Source organism: Ursus americanus, chromosome 34, assembly GCF_024610735.1.
Source record: "Ursus americanus isolate L20-20 chromosome 34, mUrsAme1.1.p, whole genome shotgun sequence".
NCBI lineage: Eukaryota > Metazoa > Chordata > Mammalia > Carnivora > Ursidae > Ursus > Ursus americanus.
The window spans coordinates 1604405-1626228 of NC_142160.1; the positions used below are offsets into that span (position 1 = coordinate 1604405).

General features: G+C 44.4%; 1 long non-coding RNA gene and 1 pseudogene across 1 annotated transcript in view; one reads left to right on the forward strand and one right to left on the reverse strand.

The window, feature by feature from the left end:
- The window catches only part of LOC123776498 (uncharacterized), a 68136-nt gene extending 49871 nt beyond the window's left edge, over positions 1–18265 (reverse strand). The window contains exon 1 of the long non-coding RNA XR_006775371.2: positions 18113–18265. This is a non-coding gene — a long non-coding RNA (uncharacterized LOC123776498). The remainder of the gene's footprint in view (positions 1–18112) is intronic.
- Positions 1390–8531, forward strand: LOC148107155 (large ribosomal subunit protein uL24 pseudogene; annotated as a pseudogene).
- Positions 18266–21824: the final 3559 nt, after the last annotated feature.

Genomic DNA, 21824 nt, shown 5'->3' on the forward strand with positions numbered 1-21824 from the left:
TTAAGTTCTTCTTTGATTTCCTGGTTGACCCAAACGTTCTTAAGCAGGATGGTCTTTAGCTTCCAAGTGTTTGAGTTTCTTCCAAATTTTTTCTTGTTTTTTATTATTTTAATTTTTTAAAATTATATTGTTAGTCACCATACAGTACATCCCTGGTTTTTTATGTAAAGTTCGATGATTCATTAGTTGCGTATAACACCCAGTGCACCATGCAATACGTGCCCTCCTTACTACCCATCACCAGCCTATCCCATTCCCCCACCCCCCTCCCGTCTGAAGCCCTCAGTTTGTTTTTCAGAGTCCATAGTCTCTCATGTTTCATTCCCCCTTCTGATTACCCCCCCTTTCTTTATCCCTATCGTCTTCTACCAAATTTTTTCTTGTGATTGAGTTCCAGTTTCAAAGAATTGTGGTCTGAGAATATGCAGGGAGTAATCTCAATCTTTTGATATTGGCTGAGGCCTTATTTATGACCCAGTATGTGGTCTATTCTGGAGAAATTTCATGTGTGTTCAAGAATGAGTATTCTGTTGTTTTAGGGTGGAATTTTCTGTATATATGTATGATGTCCATCTGGTCAAGTGTGTCATTCAAAGCTCTTGTTTCTTTGATTTTCTGCTTAGAGGATCTGTCTATTGCTGAAAGTGGAGTTTTGAGGTCTCCAAAAAAAACATACAAATGGCTAACAAACACATGAAAAATGTTCCACATCATTAGCCATCAGGGAAATTCAAATCAAAACCACATTGAGATACCACCTGACACCAGTCAGAATAGCTAAAATAAAAGAGATGGGAAACAACAAATGTTGGCGAGGATGTGGAGAAAGGGGAACTGTTCCTCTTACACTGTTGGTGGGAAAGCAGGTTGGTACGGCCACTTTGGAAAACAGTGTGGAGGTTCCTCAAAAAGTTAAAAATAGAGCTACCCTATGACCCAGCAATTGCACTACTGGGTATTTACCCCAAAGATACAGATGTAGTGAAAAGAAGGGCCATATGCACCCCAATGTTCATAGCAGCATTGTCCACAATAGCGCAACTGTGGAAGGAGCCGAGATGCCCTTCAACAGATGAATGGATAAAGAAGATGTGGTCCATATATACAATGGAATATTACTCAGCCATCAGAAATGATGATTACCCGACATTTGCATCAACGTGGATGGAACTTATGGAGGAGATTATGCTAAGTGAAATAAGTCAAGCAGAGAAAGACAATTATCATATGGTTTCACTCATTTATGGAACATAAGAACTAGGGAGATCGATAGGAGAAGGAAGGGAAGAATGAAGGGGGGGCAAGCAGAAGGGGGAATGAACCATGATACACTATGGACTCTGGGAAACAAACTGAGGGCCTCAGAGGGGAGGGGGGGTAGGGGACTGGGATAGGCCAGTGATGGGTATTAAGGAGGGCATGTATTGCATGGAGCCCTGGGTGTTATACGCAAACAATGAAGCATGGAACACTATATCAAATACTAATGAAGTACTGTTTGGTGACTAACATAACATAATAATAATAAAGAATTATAAACCAATGTGCCTGATGAATATGGATGTCAAAATACTCACCAATATACTATCCAATAGGATAAAACAGTACACTAAAAGGATTATTTACAACCAGGTGGGATTTACCTCTGGGCTGCAAGGGTGGTTCAACATTCACAAATCAATCAAGGTAGATAGAGCACATTAATAAAAGAAAGGACAAGAACCATATGATCCTCTCAATAGATTCAGAAAAAACGTTTGACAAAATACAGCATCCTTTCTTGATAAAAACTCTCCACAGTGTAGGGATAGAGGGAACATACCTCAATACCATAAAAGCCAAATATGAAAGATCCACAGCGAATTTCATCCTCAACAGGGAAAAACTGAGAGCTTTTCCCCTAAGGTCAGGAACATGACAGGGATGTCCACTCCCACCATTGCTGTTCAATATGGTACTGGACGACGTAGCCTCAGCCGTCAGACGACAAGAAAAGAAATAAAAGGAATCCAAATCAGCAGAGAAGAAGTCAAACTTTCACTCTTCACAGACGACATGATACTCTATGTAGAACACCCGAATGACTCCACGAAAAAATTGCAAGAACTGACAGGAATCCAGCAAAGTGGCAGGATATAAAAATCAATGGACAGAAGTCAGCTGCATTTCTATACACCAAAGACAAAGCTACAGAAAAAGAAATTAAGGAATCAATCCTATTAACAACTGCACCAAAAACCATAAGATACCTAGGAATAAACCTAACCAAAGAGTGAAAGGATCTGTACTCTGAACACTATAGAACACTTACGAAAGACACTGTGGAAGACACAAAGAAATGGAAGAACAATCCATGCTCATGGATCAGAAGAACAAATATTGGTAAAATGTCTATGCTACCCAACACAATCTACACATTCAATGCAATCCATATCAAAATATCACCAGCAGTTTTCACAGACTGGAATGAGCAATTCTAAAATTTGTATGGAACCAGAAAACACCCTAAATAGCCAAAGTAATGTTGAAAAGGAAAACCAAAGCTGGAGGCATCACAATTCCGGACTTTGAGCGGTACTACAAGGCTGTAGTCATCAAGACGGTAGGGTACTGGCACAAAACAAACACATAAATTAATAGAACAGAACAGAGAACTCAGAATTGGACCCTCAACTCTATGGTCAACTAATCTTTGACAAAGCACGAAAGAATATCCAATGGAAAAAAGTCTCTTCAACAAATGGTATTGGAAAAATTGGACAGCCACATGCAGAAAAACGAGCCACTGCTCAGGTGGTGAAACAGGGCAGAATCCTAGGTGGGAAGAGTGTGGTGTCAGGATCCTCAGGGTCATAGAAGACCGGGGGTTCCTGAGTGCAGCAGAGTTCACAGGCATCAGAGCGGGGAAGCCGGCTGCAATCAGTGAGCCCAGAAGTGGGCTCTCAGCTTGGGGTCGCCATAAACTGTGAACTGTGGCGCAGTCAGGCGACTGCTCTCTGAGCAAGGGCCCAACAAGCAGCAGAACCAGTGAGAACCCCCTTCCTTCCCTGGGAGGAGTGGCACAGGCGCGCACCGCAGGAGTCTGCAGGGTTTGAAGACTCAAAACGGAATGGCAAACACTCAGTCACAGGCTGGGTTAGCACAGAGCCCAGACGGAGACCAGGGAGACAGGAGTGATTGTTTTTCCCTGCGGGTGAGCTGAGGAGTGGGGCCCTGAGCTCTTGGTTCCAGGGCAGCAGATTGGGAGGTTGCCATTTTCATTCTCATTCTCTAAAGCAGGGTGGAAAGCCACGTAGAGCAATCTGGAACAGATTACTTAGCCTGGCCCCCTGGCAAGAGCAGTGCAATTCTGCCCAGGGCAAAGACAGTTACAAATCAACAGTGACAGGCCCCTCCCCCAGAAGATTAGCAAGAACATCCAGCCAAGACCAAGTTTACTGATCTTTGAGAACTGCAAAACTTCAGCTCTAGGGGAATATAGCGTATAGAATTCATGGATTTTCCCCCATGATTCTTTTTTTCCCCAAGATTTTATTCATTTGACAGAAAGAGCACACCAAGGGGAGTATCAGGCAGAGGGAGAGGGAGCCTGATGCAGGGCTTGATCCCAGCACCCCGGGAATCATGACCTGAGCCAAAGGCAGATGCTTAATCAACTGAGCCACCCAGGCGCCCCCAGGATTCTTTAGTCTTAAATTTTAATTTGTTTCTCTTTCCTTTTTCAACCAATTTCTTATTTTATCGACTTTTTTAAAAAGTTTTAATTTTCATTTTTACAGTTACATTCTATCTTCATATTTGATTTTATATATATATGTTTTTCTTTCTAGTGTATGGCTCTGTTCTCTTCACCTGTCTGATCATATTCTTTTTTTCTTTTTCTTTTGTTAAAGTCTCTGTTAATTTTCATCTTTATAGTTACATTCTATCCTTTCAATGTATTTAATTTTATTTTTGTATATATATGTTTTTCTTTCTTTACAATTTTAAGATACAGTATCTTCTAACAAACTGACCAAAATACACTCAGGATATAATGTATTGCCCTGTTTCGTTTATCTGTTTATATTCCTTCTTTTTTCTCTTCTAAATTTCATTTTTACAGTTACATTCTATCCTTTTATTATATATGTACAAAAATAAAGTTAAATACAAGTTTTCCTTTCTTTACAATTTTGGGATCTAGTTTTCTAACAAATGGACCAAAATACATACAGGATCCAGTGTGTTGCTCTATTCTGTTCACCTGTCTGATTATATTCTTTTCCCCCCCCCCCAGTTTCAGGTCTCTTCTTATTTGTTTCGTGTATATTTCTCTGGGGTCGTTGTTGCCATTAGTATTTTGTTCCCTCGTTCATCAATTCTTCTTTGAACAGAATGACAAGAAGGAAAAACTCACCTCGAAAAAGAGAACAAGAGTCAGTACTGACTGCCAGGGACATAACAGTATGGGTATAAGATGTCAGAACTACAGTTCAGAATAACAATTATGAAGATACTAGCTGGGCTTGAAAAAAGCATAAATGTAAAGACATCCTGTGTTCATAGATTGATGTAACAATAATATGTCAGTATTACATACTAAATGCAATCTCTTTCAACACTGTAGATTCAATGCATTCTCTTTCAACATTCCAATTTTTTCAGAAATAGAAAAATCCATCCGAAATTTCATATGGAATTTAATAGTAGTCAAAACCAAATGACCTTGAAAAGGAACAAAGTTTTAGGCCTCAAAGTTTTTTATTTCAAACTTATTACAAAAGTATAGTAGTCAAAATATTATAGTACTGGCATAAGCACAGGCATATAGACAATGAAATTGAGTAGAAACCCAGAAATAAATCCTTACATATATCACCAATTTTTTTAAAGTTGTAATTTAAATTCCAGTTAGTTAACATACAGTGTAATATTAGTTTCAGGTGTAGAATTTAGCAATTCGACACTTACGCAACTACTACTACTTACCCAAAGACTACAAAAATACTAATTCAAAGGGATCATGCACCCTGATGTTTACAACAGCATTATCAACAACAGGCAAATTATGGAAAAAGCCCACGTATCCATTGGCTGATGAATGGATATAGAAGATATTGCTGTATACACACATACACACACGCACACACAACGGAATATTAGACATAAAAAAGGAAATCTTGCCATTTGCAGTGACATGGATGGAGCTAGACAGTATTATACCAACCAAATGACTTTTAACAAGAGTGTCAAGACCATACAGTGAGGAATTGTAGGAATATCAGATTCAAAAGAATGACATTAGACTCTTACCTTACACCACATACAAAAATTAACTCAAAATGGATCAAAGAACTTAAATGTGAGACCTGTAACTATAAAACTCTTAGAAGAAAATGTTGGGAAAAAACTTCATGATGTTGGACTTGGCAATCATTTTTTGGATATTACACAAAAGTGGAAGCAATAAAAGAAATAGAAAAACTGGATCAATTAGAATTAAAAACTTCATCGAAGAATACAATAAGCACAGTGAAAAGGAAACCTGCTGAATGGGAGAAAATATTTGCAAGTCAAATATCTGATAAAGACTTAGTAACAGTATATATAAAAAATTGCTACAACTCAACAACATGGGGAAAAAAAAACCTTTAAAATTTGGGCTAACGATTTCAACAAACATTTCTCCAAAACAGATATATATGTGGTCAATAAACACCTGAGAAGATGTTCAACATCAATAATTACTAGGGGAATGCAAATCAAAGCTACAAAATACCACCTCATACCCACTAGATGGCTACCACAAAAAAAAAAAAAAGAAAAAAAAAAAAACAAGCAAATACCAAGTATTGGCAAAGGTGTAGAGAAACTGAAAAACTTGTGCACTGTTGGTGGGAATGTAAAATGGGGCACACACTACGGAAAATAGTGTGGTGGTTCCTCAAAAAATTAAAAACAGGATTTCCATATTATCCCTTAATTCTACTTCCCATTATATACCCAGAATAATTGAAGTTAGAGACTTGAAGAATCATGTGTTCACTCATGTTCATAGCAGAATTATTTGCCATAGCCTAAAGGTAAAAGAAACCCAAGTGTCCATTGATGGATGAATTGATAAATAAAATATGGTATATACATACGGGTTAATATTCTTCTTTTTAAAAAAGGGAATTCTGGCACATGGTACAACATGGATTAACCTCGAAGCATTATGCTAAGTAAGCCAGTCGCAAAAGGACATAAACTATATGATTCCACTTAATATAAAGTACATTGAGTAATTAAATTCATAGAGACAAAAATAGAATGGTGTGTGCTGAGGCTTTGGGGATGGGGAAATGTGGAATTATTGTTTAATAATTACAGATTTTCAGTTTTGCAAGAAACAAGTTCTGTGGATGATGGTGGTAATAGCAGCACAGCGATGTGAACGTACTTAATGCCACTGACTTGTGCTTTTAGGAATGGTTAAAATGGTAAATTTTATGTGTATTTTATGGGAATTTTTTAAGTGAAGGGAAACTGAGACATATTCACATAAAGAAAAACTAAAGAAGTTCATCCCTAGTAGGTCTGCTCAACAAGAAATGTTATAAAAGATAAACAGAATTGGCAATCCTTTAGCTAGACGGACAAAGAAAAAGAGACAAGGCTCAAATTAGTAAATTCAGAAATGAATACGGAGACATTACACCACTGACCTTCCAGAAAGAAAAAGAATTTTAGGAGAATCCTATGAACAGTTTTATGCCAACAAATTGTATAACCTAGATGAAATCAACAACTTCCTAGAAACAGAATACCAAAACTGACTCAAAGAAATAGAAAATCTGGACACACCAATATCAAGTAAAGGGATGCAATCTGTAATCAAAAACCCCAACAAAGAAAAGCTCAGAACTAAAGGGCTTTACTAATGAATTCTACCAAACATTTAAGGAATTGTCACCAATCCTCAAACTCTTCCAAAAAATAAAAGGGCTATTCCATGATATCAATATTACCCTGGCATCAAAGCCACATAAAGATATCACAGGAAACAGACATTATTTCCCTATCCCTCACACACAGATGCAAATATCCTCAAGAAGATACTTGCTAACCAAATCTAGGAGCATAGTAAGAGGATTATCCATGATGATGAGTTGAGATTTATCACAGGAATGGAAAGATGTTTCAAGATATGAAAATTAATCAGTATAACATATGACATTAATAGAACGAAGGAAAAAATAAATATGGCTTTTCCCTTTTGTGGCCATCGCTGAAGTACCAGCAGCCAAAATGAATTTCAGTCTTTTTGTGACTTTTGACCAGAGCAAGAACCATAACAGGCATTTCAATGCACCTTCCCACATTTGCAAGAAAACTATGTTTTCCCCTCTTTCCAAAGAGCTGAGACAAAAGTATGACATTTGATCCATGGCCATCTGAGAGGATGATAAAGTACAGGTTGTGTGAGGACACTACGAAGGTCAGCAAATTGGCAAAGTAGCCCAAGTTTACAGGAAGAAGTACGTCATCTACGTGGAACAAGTACAGTGAGAAAAGGCCAATGGCACAACCATCCATGTGGGCATTCACCCGCACAAGGTGGTCACCACCAGACTACAACTAGACAAAGACCACAGAAAGATCCCTGAAGGTAAAGCCAAATCTCACCATGTAGGAAAGGAAAAGGGCAAATACAAGGAAGAAACAATTGAGAGGATACAGAAATATAGTAATCATACATATGACTTTAAATAAAAACTGTTAAAATGAAAAATAAAGACATGATTACCTCAGTTGATACAAAACATTTGATGAAATATCATTCTTTTATTTTACATATATAAAATACATGCATGCATATGTATATAAAATGAATACATATATGAAAAAGATAATCTAACTAGGAACTGAAGGTAATGTCCTATACAAGATAAAGAGTACAAAAAACCCACAGCTAACATTATCCTCAATGGTGAAAGGATGGATGCTTGCTTATGCCTCTTCCATTCAGCACTGTACCGGGAGTTCTAGCCAGAGTAATTAGGCAAGAGAAAGACATAAAACACATCCAGACTGTAAATGAAGAAGTACAGCTATCTGTTTGCAAGTGACATGATCCTACATATAGAAAAACCTAAAGAACTCACGAAACACTATCTGAGCTAATTAACCAATTCAGCAAAGTTGCAAGATATTAGATCAGCACAAAAATCAGTTGTTCTCTGTAACAGTGACCAATCAGAAAATAAAATTTAGAAAAACATCCACTTACAACAGCATCTAAAAGAATACAGTGCAATATTCCTCAGTCATCAGGAAGGATGAATACCATTTGCATCAACAGGGATGGGACTGGAGGGGATTATGCTAAGTGAAATAAATCAGGCAGAGAAAGACGATTATCATATGGTTTCACTCATATGTGGAACATAAAGAATAGTGTGGAGGACCACAGAGGAAGGGAGGGAAAACTGAACGGGGAGAAATCAGAGAGGGAGACAAACCATGAGAGACTCTCAACTCCAGGAAACAAACTGAGGGTTACAGAAGGGAGGGGGTGGAGGGATGGGGTGAGGGGGTGGTGGGTATTAAGAAGGGCACGTGTTGTGATGAGCAATGGGTGTTATACGGAACTAATGAATCACTGAACACTACATCAAAAACTAATGACGTACTATATGTTCGCTAACCGAAAACAATAAAAGAATAAAATACTTTGGAATAAATTTAACCAAGGAGATGCCAGACTTGTACACTGTAAACTACAAACCATGAGTGGCTGAATGGATAAGCAAAATGTTGAGTATTTATCCAATCTTATGTCTTTCAACCATAAAAGGAACTAAACAAGGAGTGACAGCAAGATGGCAGACTACGCAGTCACAACCCCATTCTTACACAAAACAATAATATAACAACTATTGACAAAAATAGATCTGGGAAAGTGCCAGAATAAAATTAAGCTGCAGCAGCTCAGTGGAGCACAAAATCCATGGATGTACACAAGGGAAAGTGAAGGAAGCATTCTGTGTCACTCCATCCCCTAGCCCAGCGATTTGGTGCCCAGTGTGATCTGCAACCCCCTTCTACAGGCCAAAGGACAGCAGGAGGACCCCAACGGCCTTCATCACTGAGGACAGCAGCAGCCCTTGCCATTCACCACCAGGAGCTCGTGCAGACTTATAACCAACAGAGTTGCCCACGGTTCATGCCACTATGCTCCTTTGGAGCAGAAGCCAACACTGTGAGCCCCGTCCCCACGGCTGTACAGCTAGCATGCACTCCCATGCCCCGGACCCCAGTGTCACTATCTAATGCGTGTCCATGCCGTGGATCCTGGTGCCAAGACAGATCCCTTCAACTGTGATCTCTTATGTAGAGGGAGGGAGAGCAGGACTCTGGCAGCCCTCGCGGCTCCCATGGAAACCGTCAGTCTCTGATGAAGGCTGACTGAGCTAAGAAAGCTGCTCATAGTACCACTGTGTCCCCTCAGAGCCAGAGTCACTGTTGTCCACTCTGAACCTGGAGCTGCTGCACCCAACTCACCCAGAGCCCTCATACCCACCCGTATGTGAAAGTCTTTCCCAGCCACAGCCAGTCCACAAAGCCTGGAGGAGGTGACTGCTCCTTCAAGTGTGTAGACATCAGCACAAAGAAACAAAAAAATCAAGGAAATATGACACCACCAAAGGAACAAATTTGCAGTAAGTAACCTGAAAACTTCGAAGTAGGTATCTATGAACTGCCTGCAAATACTTAATTTTTTTAAAAAGAATCTCAGCAAGAAAGGGTCCAAATAGTGATGTAGGAAGACTCTGAACTCACCTCCTCCATGGACACACCAAATGTACACCTGTTCATAGAGTAATTCCTTTGGAAAAACTGAGGAGACGTTCAGTCTCTTCACAACAAAAGACAGAAAGACCATACAGAGAATGGCAGCCATGAAAGTACAAACTGCAGGGGGAGGGACAGTGCTGAGGGACTATGAGCTGATTTGTCTTCCTTGAAGCACAGAAGAAAAAACCCCACAATTTAAAAGAACAGCTAGAATATAAAATATCCAGCCCTAGAACTCCACTAAATGGTATGAGAGCTACTGGAGCCCTGTCCAGGTTGGAGGAGTTGCCAAGCACCATGGTTTACGTTCTCCTTTCTACCTTGATATATGGATGGGAGCAGGGTCTGGGTATCCTAGCTGACCTATCACTTCAACCAGCCCTAGGCCCTTAATCCATACAAGCCTCAGCCATTCCAATAGGGTGGCCCCAGCAGAGCACACAATGGTCCATTCCTTGTCAGTGCTCACTATAGCTCCAGCCATCCCGCCAAGGTGACACAGGGGTGAAGCATCCTGGAACACTCCAGGCCCAGACCACTTTGGCTTCAGTTGCCCTGCAAGGGTACCCCCTGTGCAGAGAGCAACCCAAGACCCCCAAACCCATGCCAGCCACAGCTCCAGCCAGCTAGCCACACAGTCTACACAGGGGGATACTATATAAGTCCATTCCTACAACATCAGAAGTACCTGTTCTAATTTATAGAAACAAAGAAAGCCAGGCAAAATGAGGAGACAGAGGAATATGCTGCAAATGAAAGAAATGACAAAACGTCAGAAAAATAGCTAAGTGAAATGATGGAGATCAGTAAAAGTAAAGTTCATGAGGATGCTCATGGGACTAGAGCGAATGGTGGATGAATTCAGGGAGAACTCCAACATGGCGACAGAAACGTAACTGGGTGTTCCATGCAACTGGTGAATGATGCACTGTATGTTGGCTAATTGACTTTTAATTAAAAAAGAACTAATCACAGCTGAAGAACACTATAACCAAAATGAAAAAATACAACAGAGGGAATCAACAGATTACAGGATGCAGAAATGCAGATCAGCCATGTGCAAGACAGAGAAAGGGAAGCCCCAGCATAACCGCAAAAAAAAAAAAAAAAAATCTAAATGAGGATAAGTTAAGGGATCTTTTGGACAACGTTAAGCAGGAAATATTAGCATTATAGGGATCCCAGAATGAAAAGAGAGAAAGCTGAAAATTATTTGAAGAAAGAATAGCTGAGAACTTCCCTCACCTAGCGAAGGAAACAGACATCTAGGTTTAGGATGCACAGAGAGTTCGATTCCAAACAAGATGAACCCAATGATGTCCACAGCACAACACATATTAATATGGCAAAAATAAAGAGAATTTTAAAAACAGCAAAAGAAAAGCAATTTGTTATGTATAAGGGAACCCCCATTAAGGCTATCAGCTGAGTATTCAGCAGAAACATAAGGGACTTTACAGCAAAAACTGGGAATGTACTCTATGGTCACTAACATAATATAAAAAAAAAAAAAAAAAAAAAAAAAAAAACCAGGGGCGCCTGGGTGGCACAGCTGTTAAGCGTCTGCCTTCGGCTCAGGGCGTGGTCCTGGCGTTCTGGGATCGAGCCCCACATCAGGCTCCTCCGCTATGGGCCTGCTTCTTCCTCTCCCACTCCCCCTGCTTGTGTTCCCTCTCTCGCTGGCTGTCTCTCTCTCTCTGTTGAATAAATAAATAAAATCTTTAAAAAAAAAAAAAACCAGTGAAATACAATATATATATATCATTAAAAAAAGAAACATAACGGAGTGCCGTGGTACACTTAAAGTGCTGAGAAGGAAAAACCTATAACCAAGAATACTTGGCAAACTTATCATTCATAATTAAAGAGATCAAAAGTTTCCAAGACAAAAAAAAAGTTAAAGGAATTCATCACCATTAAACTGGCCTTATGAGAAATTTTAAAGGGATTTTAAGTGGAAAAGAAAATGCCATAATTAGAAGAAAATCATGAAAGGAAAAATTTCATCAATAAAAGCAAACACACAATAAAGGTAGTAAGCAAGCACTTATAAAGCTGGTATGAAGGTTAAAATACAAAAATTGCAAAATCAAAACCACACTGAGATACCACCTTACGCCAGTGAGAATGGCAAAAATCGACAAGGCAAGAAACAACAAATGTTGGAGAGGATGTGGAGAAAGGGGAACCCTCTTACACTGTTGGTGGGAATGCAAGTTGGTACAGCCACTGTGGAAAACAGTGTGGAGGTCCCTCAAAAAGTTAAAAATAGAGCTACTCTATGACCCAGCCATTGCACTACTGGGTGTTTACCCCAAAGATACAGACGTAGTGAAGAGAAGGGCCATATGCACCCCAATGTTCATAGCAGCATTGTCCACAATAGCTAAATCGTGGAAGGAGCCAAGATGCCCTTCAACAGATGACTGGATTAAGAAGCTGTGGTCCATATATACGATGGAATATTACTCAGCTATCAGAAAGAACGAGTTCTCAACATTTGCTACAACATGGACAGCACTGGAGGAGATAATGCTAAGTGAAAGAAGTCAAGCAGAGAAGGACAATTATCATATGGTTTCATTCATTTATGGAACGTAAGAAATAGCAGGGAGATCGGTAGGAGAAGGAAGGGAAGAATGAAGGGGGGGTAAACAGAGGGGGAATGAACCACGAGAGACTATGGACTCTGGGAAACAAACTGAGGGCCTCAGAGGGGAGGGGGGTGGGGGAATGGGATAGGCCGGTGATGGGTATTAAGGAGGGCACGTATTGCATGGTGCACTGGGTGTTATACGCAAGTAATGAATCATGGAACTTTACATCAAAAACTAGGGATGTACTGTATGGTGACTAACAAAATAAAAAATTATTAAAAAAAAAAAAAAACTGCTGTAAGCTGTAACAGCAGGAGTCTGGTGATAATGGCATGTGTCCTGAGTTGACAAGAGCGCCTTCAGGAGACAGTGTCAGCCCCCAGCTCTCTCTGCTATGGCGGAAACTACAAAGAGTGGCCTCACCCAGGGGCATCCCCTTTCTAGGAAGGCATGTGTCTCATGGGCTGATGGAGGCCTGGCCGATTTCTTCCAACTGAGGACAGCTCTGAGAGACAGGGTGGCTCCTCAGCTCCAGTAGGAGAGGCAGAGGCTGTTCTGGAGTCTGGCTGAGAGACCACTCTGCCCAATTCTTTCTGTATCTATCCTCACAGGTGCTGTTTAGTAAACATCCTGTTCCCTAAACTCTGTGTCTGGTTCTGTGTTCCAACGAATCCAAACTATGACAATTATTTATCAAGCATCAATGAACACAGTAAAGACCCTTCTTCTGGCTCTTATGTTCCAGGGGAGAAAAGCGATAATAAACACATGGCTATATCATGGATTTGGATGCATGCACATGCACAGTCATCTGATGTCCAGTCAGGACTGAGACGAAGGACTCTTGATCTCTTCAGATGGAAGTGGGGGAAGGTGCACAGATTTACAAGTCAGGATATGTTTGCTGTTCAAAGCATGAGAAAGCTGCAGGAAGGACATAGACTACTGACTACCTAACATTCTCTCGGTGTCCCCAACTACTAGCAACCACAGTAGTGAAGTCTGGCCAAAGGGCGAGGGTGGGGGACTTCATCTCCTGACCTGCTCCCCCCACCACCACAAAAGTCAAAGCCTGCCTCCAGCCACATCCTGAGTCCCATCCTCTCCCTGCTCTGTTCCTAGTGTCCCACTGAACATGTTCTGCTTTTCCCGGTCTCTGTAAGCTATAAGCCTCCCCCTTTGGGCCCTAGCAGATCAGAACAGGATCCTTTGTGTGGAGAAAGGTGAACGGTCTTACACTGTTGGTGGGAATGCGAGCTGGTACAGCCACTCTGGAAAACAGTATGGAGGTTCCTCACAAAGTTAAAAATAGAGCTACCCTACAACCCAGCCATTGCACTACTGGGTATTTGCCCCATAGACACAGATGTAGTGAAAAGAAGGGGCACATGCACCCCAATGTTCATAGCAGCAATGTCCACAATAGCCCAACTGTGGAAGGAGCCGAGATGTCCTCCAACAGATGAACGGAGAAAGAAGATGTGGTTCATATATGCAATGGAATATTACTCAGACGTCAGAAAGGATGAATACCCACCCACCATTTGCATCAACATGGATGGAACTGGATAGGATTATGCTTAAGTGGAATAAGTCAAGCAGAGAAAGACAAGTATCATATGGTTCCCTGATATGTGGAATATAAGAAACAGTGCAGAGGATCATAAGGGAAGGGAGGGAAAACTGGGAAGAAATCAGAGGGAGACAAACCATGAGAGACTCTTAACTCTAGGACACAAACTGGGGTTGTGGAGGGGAGGTGGATGGGAGGATGGGGTAACTGGGTGACAGGCACTAAGGAGGGCATGTGATGTGATGAGCACTGGATGGTATACACAACTGATGAATCATTGGACATTATATCAAAAACTAATGTTGTACTATGTGTTGGCTAACTGAATTTAAATTTTTAAAAAATTTTAAAGAGAGAACAGGGTCCTTTGTAGGAGCAGTTCCCTAGTGGCCACAGAGCCACCTTTTGGGTCTCCTCAGACCCACTCGTGTGTTGCTGCAGGGCTCCTGAGCCCCCACGCCCCAGTGTGGATGAGAGGGTTCAGGTCCTTTCTCCCCAACAACTTCTGGGAAGTAGAACAAGTGGGAGCTTCTAATGGCCTGGCCAAAGGGGCCACTCAGTACAAAACAGAGGACTCCTTCTGTCCATGGAGAGATGAGGGAACACAGTCTATGTCCCATGACATACACTCCAAAACAACTAGCGGCCCCAGAACGACCAGCTCTGACCAGCCTCGGCCGTTCCAGCAATTCCCATTCATTCCATTTGGGTTTTCAGTGCTGGTTTGATACAGAGATACTCCTAATCCTCTCCATTAAAGCTCAGGGTCTACGTCTTCCCATTTCGAAGACAAAGCAAATTAAAACCAAGAAAGTATACCTTGTACACAGTGTATCGCATTCTCTTTAGAATTGACTTCAAAATATAAAAGCAGGCAAAGGTCCATTTTGCCAACAAAACACAATACAATTAGTACACCATACTGTCATTTTACTGGGGGTAGGTTATGAAGGAGGCAGTGAGAGCCACTAGGAATCCACCTGTACTAAGAGAGGCAGTTCAAGAAGGTGACAATGGCACATTTTTTTGGAGGGAGATTCACCATGACAGAGAAAAGACTGGTAGGAGATTCACCACAAGGAAGGCCCAGAAATGCTGGGTGGGTCCAAGGGAGGTGGGAGGCAGGAGGCGGCAATGTGGTCAGCTGGTGCCATGTTGTTCACATGGCTACCTCTGGTGGGTTTGCAGCTCCACAAGGACAGAGAGAGCATTAGGTCATCCCTTCAGAGAAACATGAAGCTGAGATGAGTTTCCCAGTCCTAGGAGCATCCTGAACCTTCAGAAAGGAGAGAATTTCTAAACGGTTTGGGAACATTAGAGCTGTATCTACCCAGAGCAGAATATCCTAGTCTTTCTGGGTCTCAGCCCCCAGCCCTTACTCATGGACAAAGCCTCCCCACCTCCAGTCTTGTCAGTTCACTGACCCCTACAAGGTCCTGCCTAACCCTGAGGACTCAGGTTTCCACTGAGATAGGCTGGTTGAGAACTAGTGATCCCCAACACTCCCCACCACCTTGGGCATGTGGTTCTGCAGACTTTCACCTCCTGGACCCCATGTGGAGGGTGTCCTTGCGTACCAGCCATGTTCCAGAAGAGACAGCGACACCTGTAGCTGCCTACGTGACTTGCAAGGGGTTGCCTAGGAGAGCACGCCCTCTGACCTCATATCCAGGAGTCCCCACAATGTTCTGAATGCTGCCTGTCACAGCAACAACACACTTGTAGAGGTTCTGCTCTGCATAGCCATCTGTCCACCAGGCCCATCCATCTTGGGACCCAGACGACAGGACCACAAATGCTGAAGGAGTGTCCACCTGCCTAACATACAGACACCCCTGAACCTATCTGCATGAAGAACTGGAAATCACCAAATTTACGGGGATTCTTTGGCCCTAAAGAATGGGCCGACCTGATTAGGAGTAATGCAATGGTTCAGAATGACCAGGGTCAAGGCACACATACAAGGGCCCAGAGCTCTGGATGCCCCACTCACAATTCACACAGTCACCCACACACACACCCAGTAATGCCTGCTTCACACATACAGACACACAAATGGTGTGCTGGTAAATGCTTAACAAAATGCTCTCAGAGGAAGTTGGGAATTTCATTTGTGGTTTTTACCTGGTATAAATATTCCCGGCATGACTAATTTCAAGCTACCTACCTAACATCACTAAACACGGAACTAGGAAAAGAGATGCACCACTGACCATCCCAAGTTAGTATGAGCCACTTCCAGCGTACCCCGTCCCTTCATACAAATATGTGCACACAATCCACTTGTACCCCGAGTAGGAACTCAACTCCCACCCCAGATACACAAAAACACTACATATATCTATACATACGTGCATATATTTACATACATACATACAGATCTCCTGAACACACACATATTATTTCTATCCTCATCCTGAATATACAGGCCACCTCCTACTACCTACTACCAAACACATATAGAAACGACTAGCATTACCCAAAGAAATACACTCTGAATACTCCTAACAACTTCATACCCTATGAACAAACTTGGTAATTCATGCAGTTGGTGATGGATATTTACACAAACTGTATATATACACGACACATGGAAACATCCCCAGCAATCCGTACATGAAACAACTTCCAAATGCCTAACTATCTACAGTGAGTAGCGGCCAGTACTCACATCTGCAAATACTAATAATCAAATCACATACGTGTAATACACAGAAATACAATTCTCCAACTCCCTGTATAAACACAGACCCCATCTTCCCATCAGATACATACTTTCCAAAATACACAAGCTTAATGGCCCCCTACTGAAAAATACACTCCGCCCCAGCAAATATTCCTCCCAATGACCATGCCCTTTGAATACACACACAAACTCAATACACACATCCCTCCACAAGCCCGAAATATACCTACGACAACCCAGTACACTACAACTATGCAAATACATCACGCACACCCTGTTCCACGTACAGGTGTAATGCCACACTACCTACACACACATAACCTCACACTCCCAAATTCTCACACAGAATCAACTCTTCCATCCTGCACAATACAGATTCAAACAAAACCCGCATCACACTGGCACGTAAAACACCCACCAGTACTATAAAAGTCAGACTTGCCCTCTACAAACCAAAGTACAAACACGACCCCTGACGACCAGAAAAAGAAATACACAGAACTTTCCAGCGTGCTCTGAATACACAAATGATCTCCCGCAATGCCCGAACATACAAACCAAACACGGTCTACCTAAACAAATATACGGCAGGCACTTTTCCAAACATGCCCCTACGCACAAGCACATAATGCTTCCAAGTCTGCCCTCACTCACACAGATCCCCAAGTCATGCGGGAAAAATCCACACGTATCATATTCCCCCGAACACTGAATTGGAAACACCTAACCACCAACTCCTCAACTTCGCACGCACTCTGACCCCTTAACACCCTCCAAACAACACTCAACCCACTCACACACACAGGCTTGACCGCCCCTTAATCACAAATATCCACACATCTGAATACACCTACCTATTCCCACCTAACAAGCCCCTGCAAGGCCCACCTGTGCTCCACTCCCCTCGCGCCCCCGCACTGTCACACCTGAAACGACGACCGCTCCTCTCTGCTGACCGCCCACCGCACCAGACCCGGACCCCAGACCCGCGGGCCGCCTGGGACCCCAGATTCCGGAGCGCAGAGCCCCGACCCGCGAGCCTCCCGGGACCCAAAATTCCCGAGCGCAAACCCCCAAACTGTGGGTCACCGGGACCCCAGACCCGCGGGCCGCCTGGGACCCCAAACGCCCGAGAGCAAAACCCGGACCCGACAGTTACCGGGACCCCAGGCCCGCGGGCCTCCTGGGACCCCAGACTCCCAAACGCAAACCCCCAAACGGCGGGCCACCGGGACGCTGGACCCACAGGGCTCCCGGGACCCCAGACTCCCGGGCGCAAAGCCCCAGACCTGCGGACCGCTCGGGACCCCAGACGCCCGGGCACAGACCCCCGACCAGCAGCCCCAAAGGACGCCACCACCGACTCACAGGACCCGCATCACCCCCACAGGGTCCCCGAACCGCCAACGGACGGCGCCTGGCGCCGCAGCCTACCTTGGAAGCCGCAGGCACTGACCGGCCACACCTCAGGCGCGCACACAGTCGGAAGTGAGGAAACACAGGCAGCTGCCACACCTGAGCGCCGGGGAGCGCGCGCCCTTTACCTCGAGCCTACGTCACCCAAGCACGAGGCCGCCACGCACGGCCCCGCCCCCAGCCGGAGGACCGTTGGGGACCCCGCCCCCGCGCTCGCGCATGCGCGCCTCCTCCCGCGGGCCACCACAACGGACACTGGGAGCCGTTGGGGGCGGGTCCGGGCGACCTGCAGCCCCGCCCCCGCGGCGGGTGTGCCAGTGCGTGCGCGCGGGACACGCCCGGAACCGGCCCAGAGGTCCCGGCAGGAGAGGCGCAAAGCAGTGGGTAGGGGAGCACGGGGACTGCACCGGGGACGCCTGCCCACCTGCACTCTTTGTGGCTGTCCCGCCTTCAAGCAAGCGCATGTGGAGTGAGCACTCGCGGTCGTGCCACCTCAGACGTGCACTCCCTGGCCTCAGACGCGACCTTCCTAACGATCTGGGACAGGTGCACCCGAAGCCCGCGGGCCTCGCGTGCGGCCAGTGCCGCCCTCCGCCCGGACTGCGTGTCCCGCTGCTCGTTCGCGTCTTTCCGCAACCGCTGCGCCCGCCTGGGCCCCTGAGCCCGAAGGTTCCATGGAAGCACAGTTCTGGCGGAGAATTCAGACCCGGGGAACACTCGAAGGGTCCTCCCCGACTCCATCCCCAGACTTTTCCCGAGGCACGGCCTGTACACAATAGGTTTCTTGGTGGAGCTGGTCAATGAACGCGCATCCACGGAGCTGTCCGTGCGAAGCTTGCCTGACCCCTTGGGTCCGCACGTGACAATTTGGGTGATTTGCTCTCCCCTCCCTCCTCTTCTGGAATAGCTAGGAATATCAGTGGGCATGAAGAAAGGATTCAGCTGATGGCCCTGACGTTGTAATATTTTTGGAAGAAGCGTAATCATCACGTTCCTTCCCGTCCATCGCCAGAGTGGTGCTGTTTCTCGGCACAGCACACCTCCAGGTGCACAGAAAGACGACTCCACAGCGCACAAGCCTGGTGTCTCCCCTTCTGCCAATGCTCTGTGATTGGGTGGAAGGTCGTCGCTCTTCTCAGACCGGGGCGCCCTGTCCAGAGATGGTTCTATCTCAGCAGTCACTACACGAAGGCTCAGAGATCGGGGTGCCAAGGATTTCTAGTCCTGCCTTCTGTGACCGGTCTTCCCAAATTGCATTTGGGCTAATTTGATTCCATCCTCTTCTGGGCTGTAGGATTTTGAGGTAGTGCAGAAATGATTGCAGAAATGAGACCAGATCATTTTTCCACAGTGCCCTATTTATATCAGTGGACTGCAGAAGGCTCATTCAGATCCTACATCTGAGCCATGAGCGAGAACCTTGTGAATATTTGATTGAAGGACTGGACGAGGGCAGGAAACAAGAAGGAACCTGCTTTCTCCAGTGCCTGAGCGCAACAGTTGGCCTCAACATCTCGCTAATGGGAAGTTGTTGGTTGAAAATCATTTCAGGCTTCTCAGGATAAAAACTCAAGGCCTGAGAGATGTCTCCAAGTTGTTTATTTTTTCAATCCCCAACAGAGATTTTTGAAATAAAGTTCACTGTGATTTGCTTGAATTGCGCTCAGCTCATGTCCCCAGGTAACGTCAAGGAAGCGTGCGTGGGAGAGAATAGACAGAGGGGTTCATGTGGAGGGCCACGGGCGGGCTGCCAGAGTGAAAGGCCTGGGAAGTGTCCCAAAGGGCTGCCCCGGGCAGCTCAGTCCCTTCAGGTGGCCGATAGGACGCTCCAGAAGTATTCCATATAAATATTCCCTGGGCCTTGTCATGGTGTGAGCTGGGAGAACACTTAAGATCCTGAGGAAATTGGATAGGAATTGAGAAATGCCTTTCTTTCACAACTGTAGCATGGGGTGAGGGGGAGAAGAAGCCCAGGCCCTGGACTCACAGTCTACTGCCGTTCCCCTTCAATATGTCCCCTGTTATCTTTTCACTCAACAGTGGCCTTTGGAGTCAACTTTCCTTTGCAGGGGGCAAGGAACTGTTTCAGCGCCTTAACCAGGAGTCTTGTTCAGTGTATGTTCAGTGTGGAGCCATCCTTCTAAACCACCCTTTGCTTCCGCAACACCTTGCTGTCGTAGGAACTCTGCTGCCATGGGAGACATTTGGTTGCAGCCTCTGAAGTTCTCACCCCGCATCACCCTTGGCCAAATAGTCCTCTCTTCTCACAAACAAAACACCAGTGCTCCTTCGTATCATTGTGTTCCCGACAAACTGACATTGTTGCACAACGTGAAAATAAGAATCGATGAGATTTTTAAAGGGGTGCAACCGTGATTCCCATGCACATGGGACCACATGCAGTGTGAACCCGGATTCCAAAGAACGAGGGTCTGTCATTCACAGGCCCAAGAGCAGGGTTTCCAGGCTCAGACTGGCCAGCTAGCACTTAGAGGAAGCTGGTTGTGGGAGTGGGGAATGGGTAGCGGTGGAGACATTCCTGGCTTTGTCTCAAGGGGCACATCCATTTCATAAGCACTGATTTTAACACCGAGGAAAACGAAGGCTGTGGGGTCTTTCTATGCTCCTTTAATGTGAGAAAGGGGAAGATTTCCTGTCCCTTAGTTCTGTCCATACCCCCACAAAGCCTAGACACTCAGTGATATATGACGGCTCCTCCAAATTCCAAATCATTCAAAGAGCCTGCAGACACTGTGTGTGTGTGTGTGTGTGTGTGTGTGTGTGTGTACACAAATGAGTTTGTGCTGAAGCCAAGATAGCACCCTTGAGTCTCTGTGTTCAAGTTCTCCTTCTCACAGGGTAAGTGATTAATAACTGAACACGTTACAGTTTTTTGGTAGAGATGCCAGATAAAATGCAGAGTCTTAGCTAAATGCGAACTTAGGTAAAGGGGGAACAGATCTGCATTAAAAGTATATCTCAAGTGTTGAATGAGACACAATTATTGTAAAAGCTGATTCCCTGTTTCTCTGAAATTCTGATTCAATACAGTGTCCATTAGTAGTATTTGCTTAATCTGGCCACCCCATTGGACAGGGTCCCTTGAATTGTAAAGGACTGTCGCACTTCTAGGAATCTAGCCTGCAGAAAGAAGGAGAGGAGCCACGTTACCAGAACAAAGACAATCACTGTGCATATCCATATATGGAACATATATTTTGGAACCTGTATCAACTCTTAACCGGAGAGAAATATGCTTTCATTTTTCAAAAAAAAACCAGTAGCTTACATTTACTTTTTGCAGCACCATACAAGTCTCTAAAGATCTAAACGACACAGGTAACACTGGTTTCCTGCGAGAACGGGTCTGGACCGCCAGGAGTAGGGGTGGGAAGAAGCGGCGTCCCTGCATAGTCCACCGTAAACTGTTTGACTTTGAACCAAGCAAAGGTATTGCTTGTTGGAAAGTTTCCACTCAAATAATGAAAGGGGATGAACGTCAATATCAAACATCAGCACAATACGCCAGGGAACCAAACGTGGTCACCTCTGGTCTTGCATGGTAGGCCGCACGTCCTCTCTCTGAGGGACTGGGGCTTTCCCGCAGAGGGGATCCTAGTGAGGCCGGTCCTGCTGGAGTCCGCACAGCTTCCAGCACTGCAGCGCGGGGGCACAGAAGCACCCAGGGCTGAGGAACGATGTGCAGCCAAACCCGCGGGATCTGCTGACA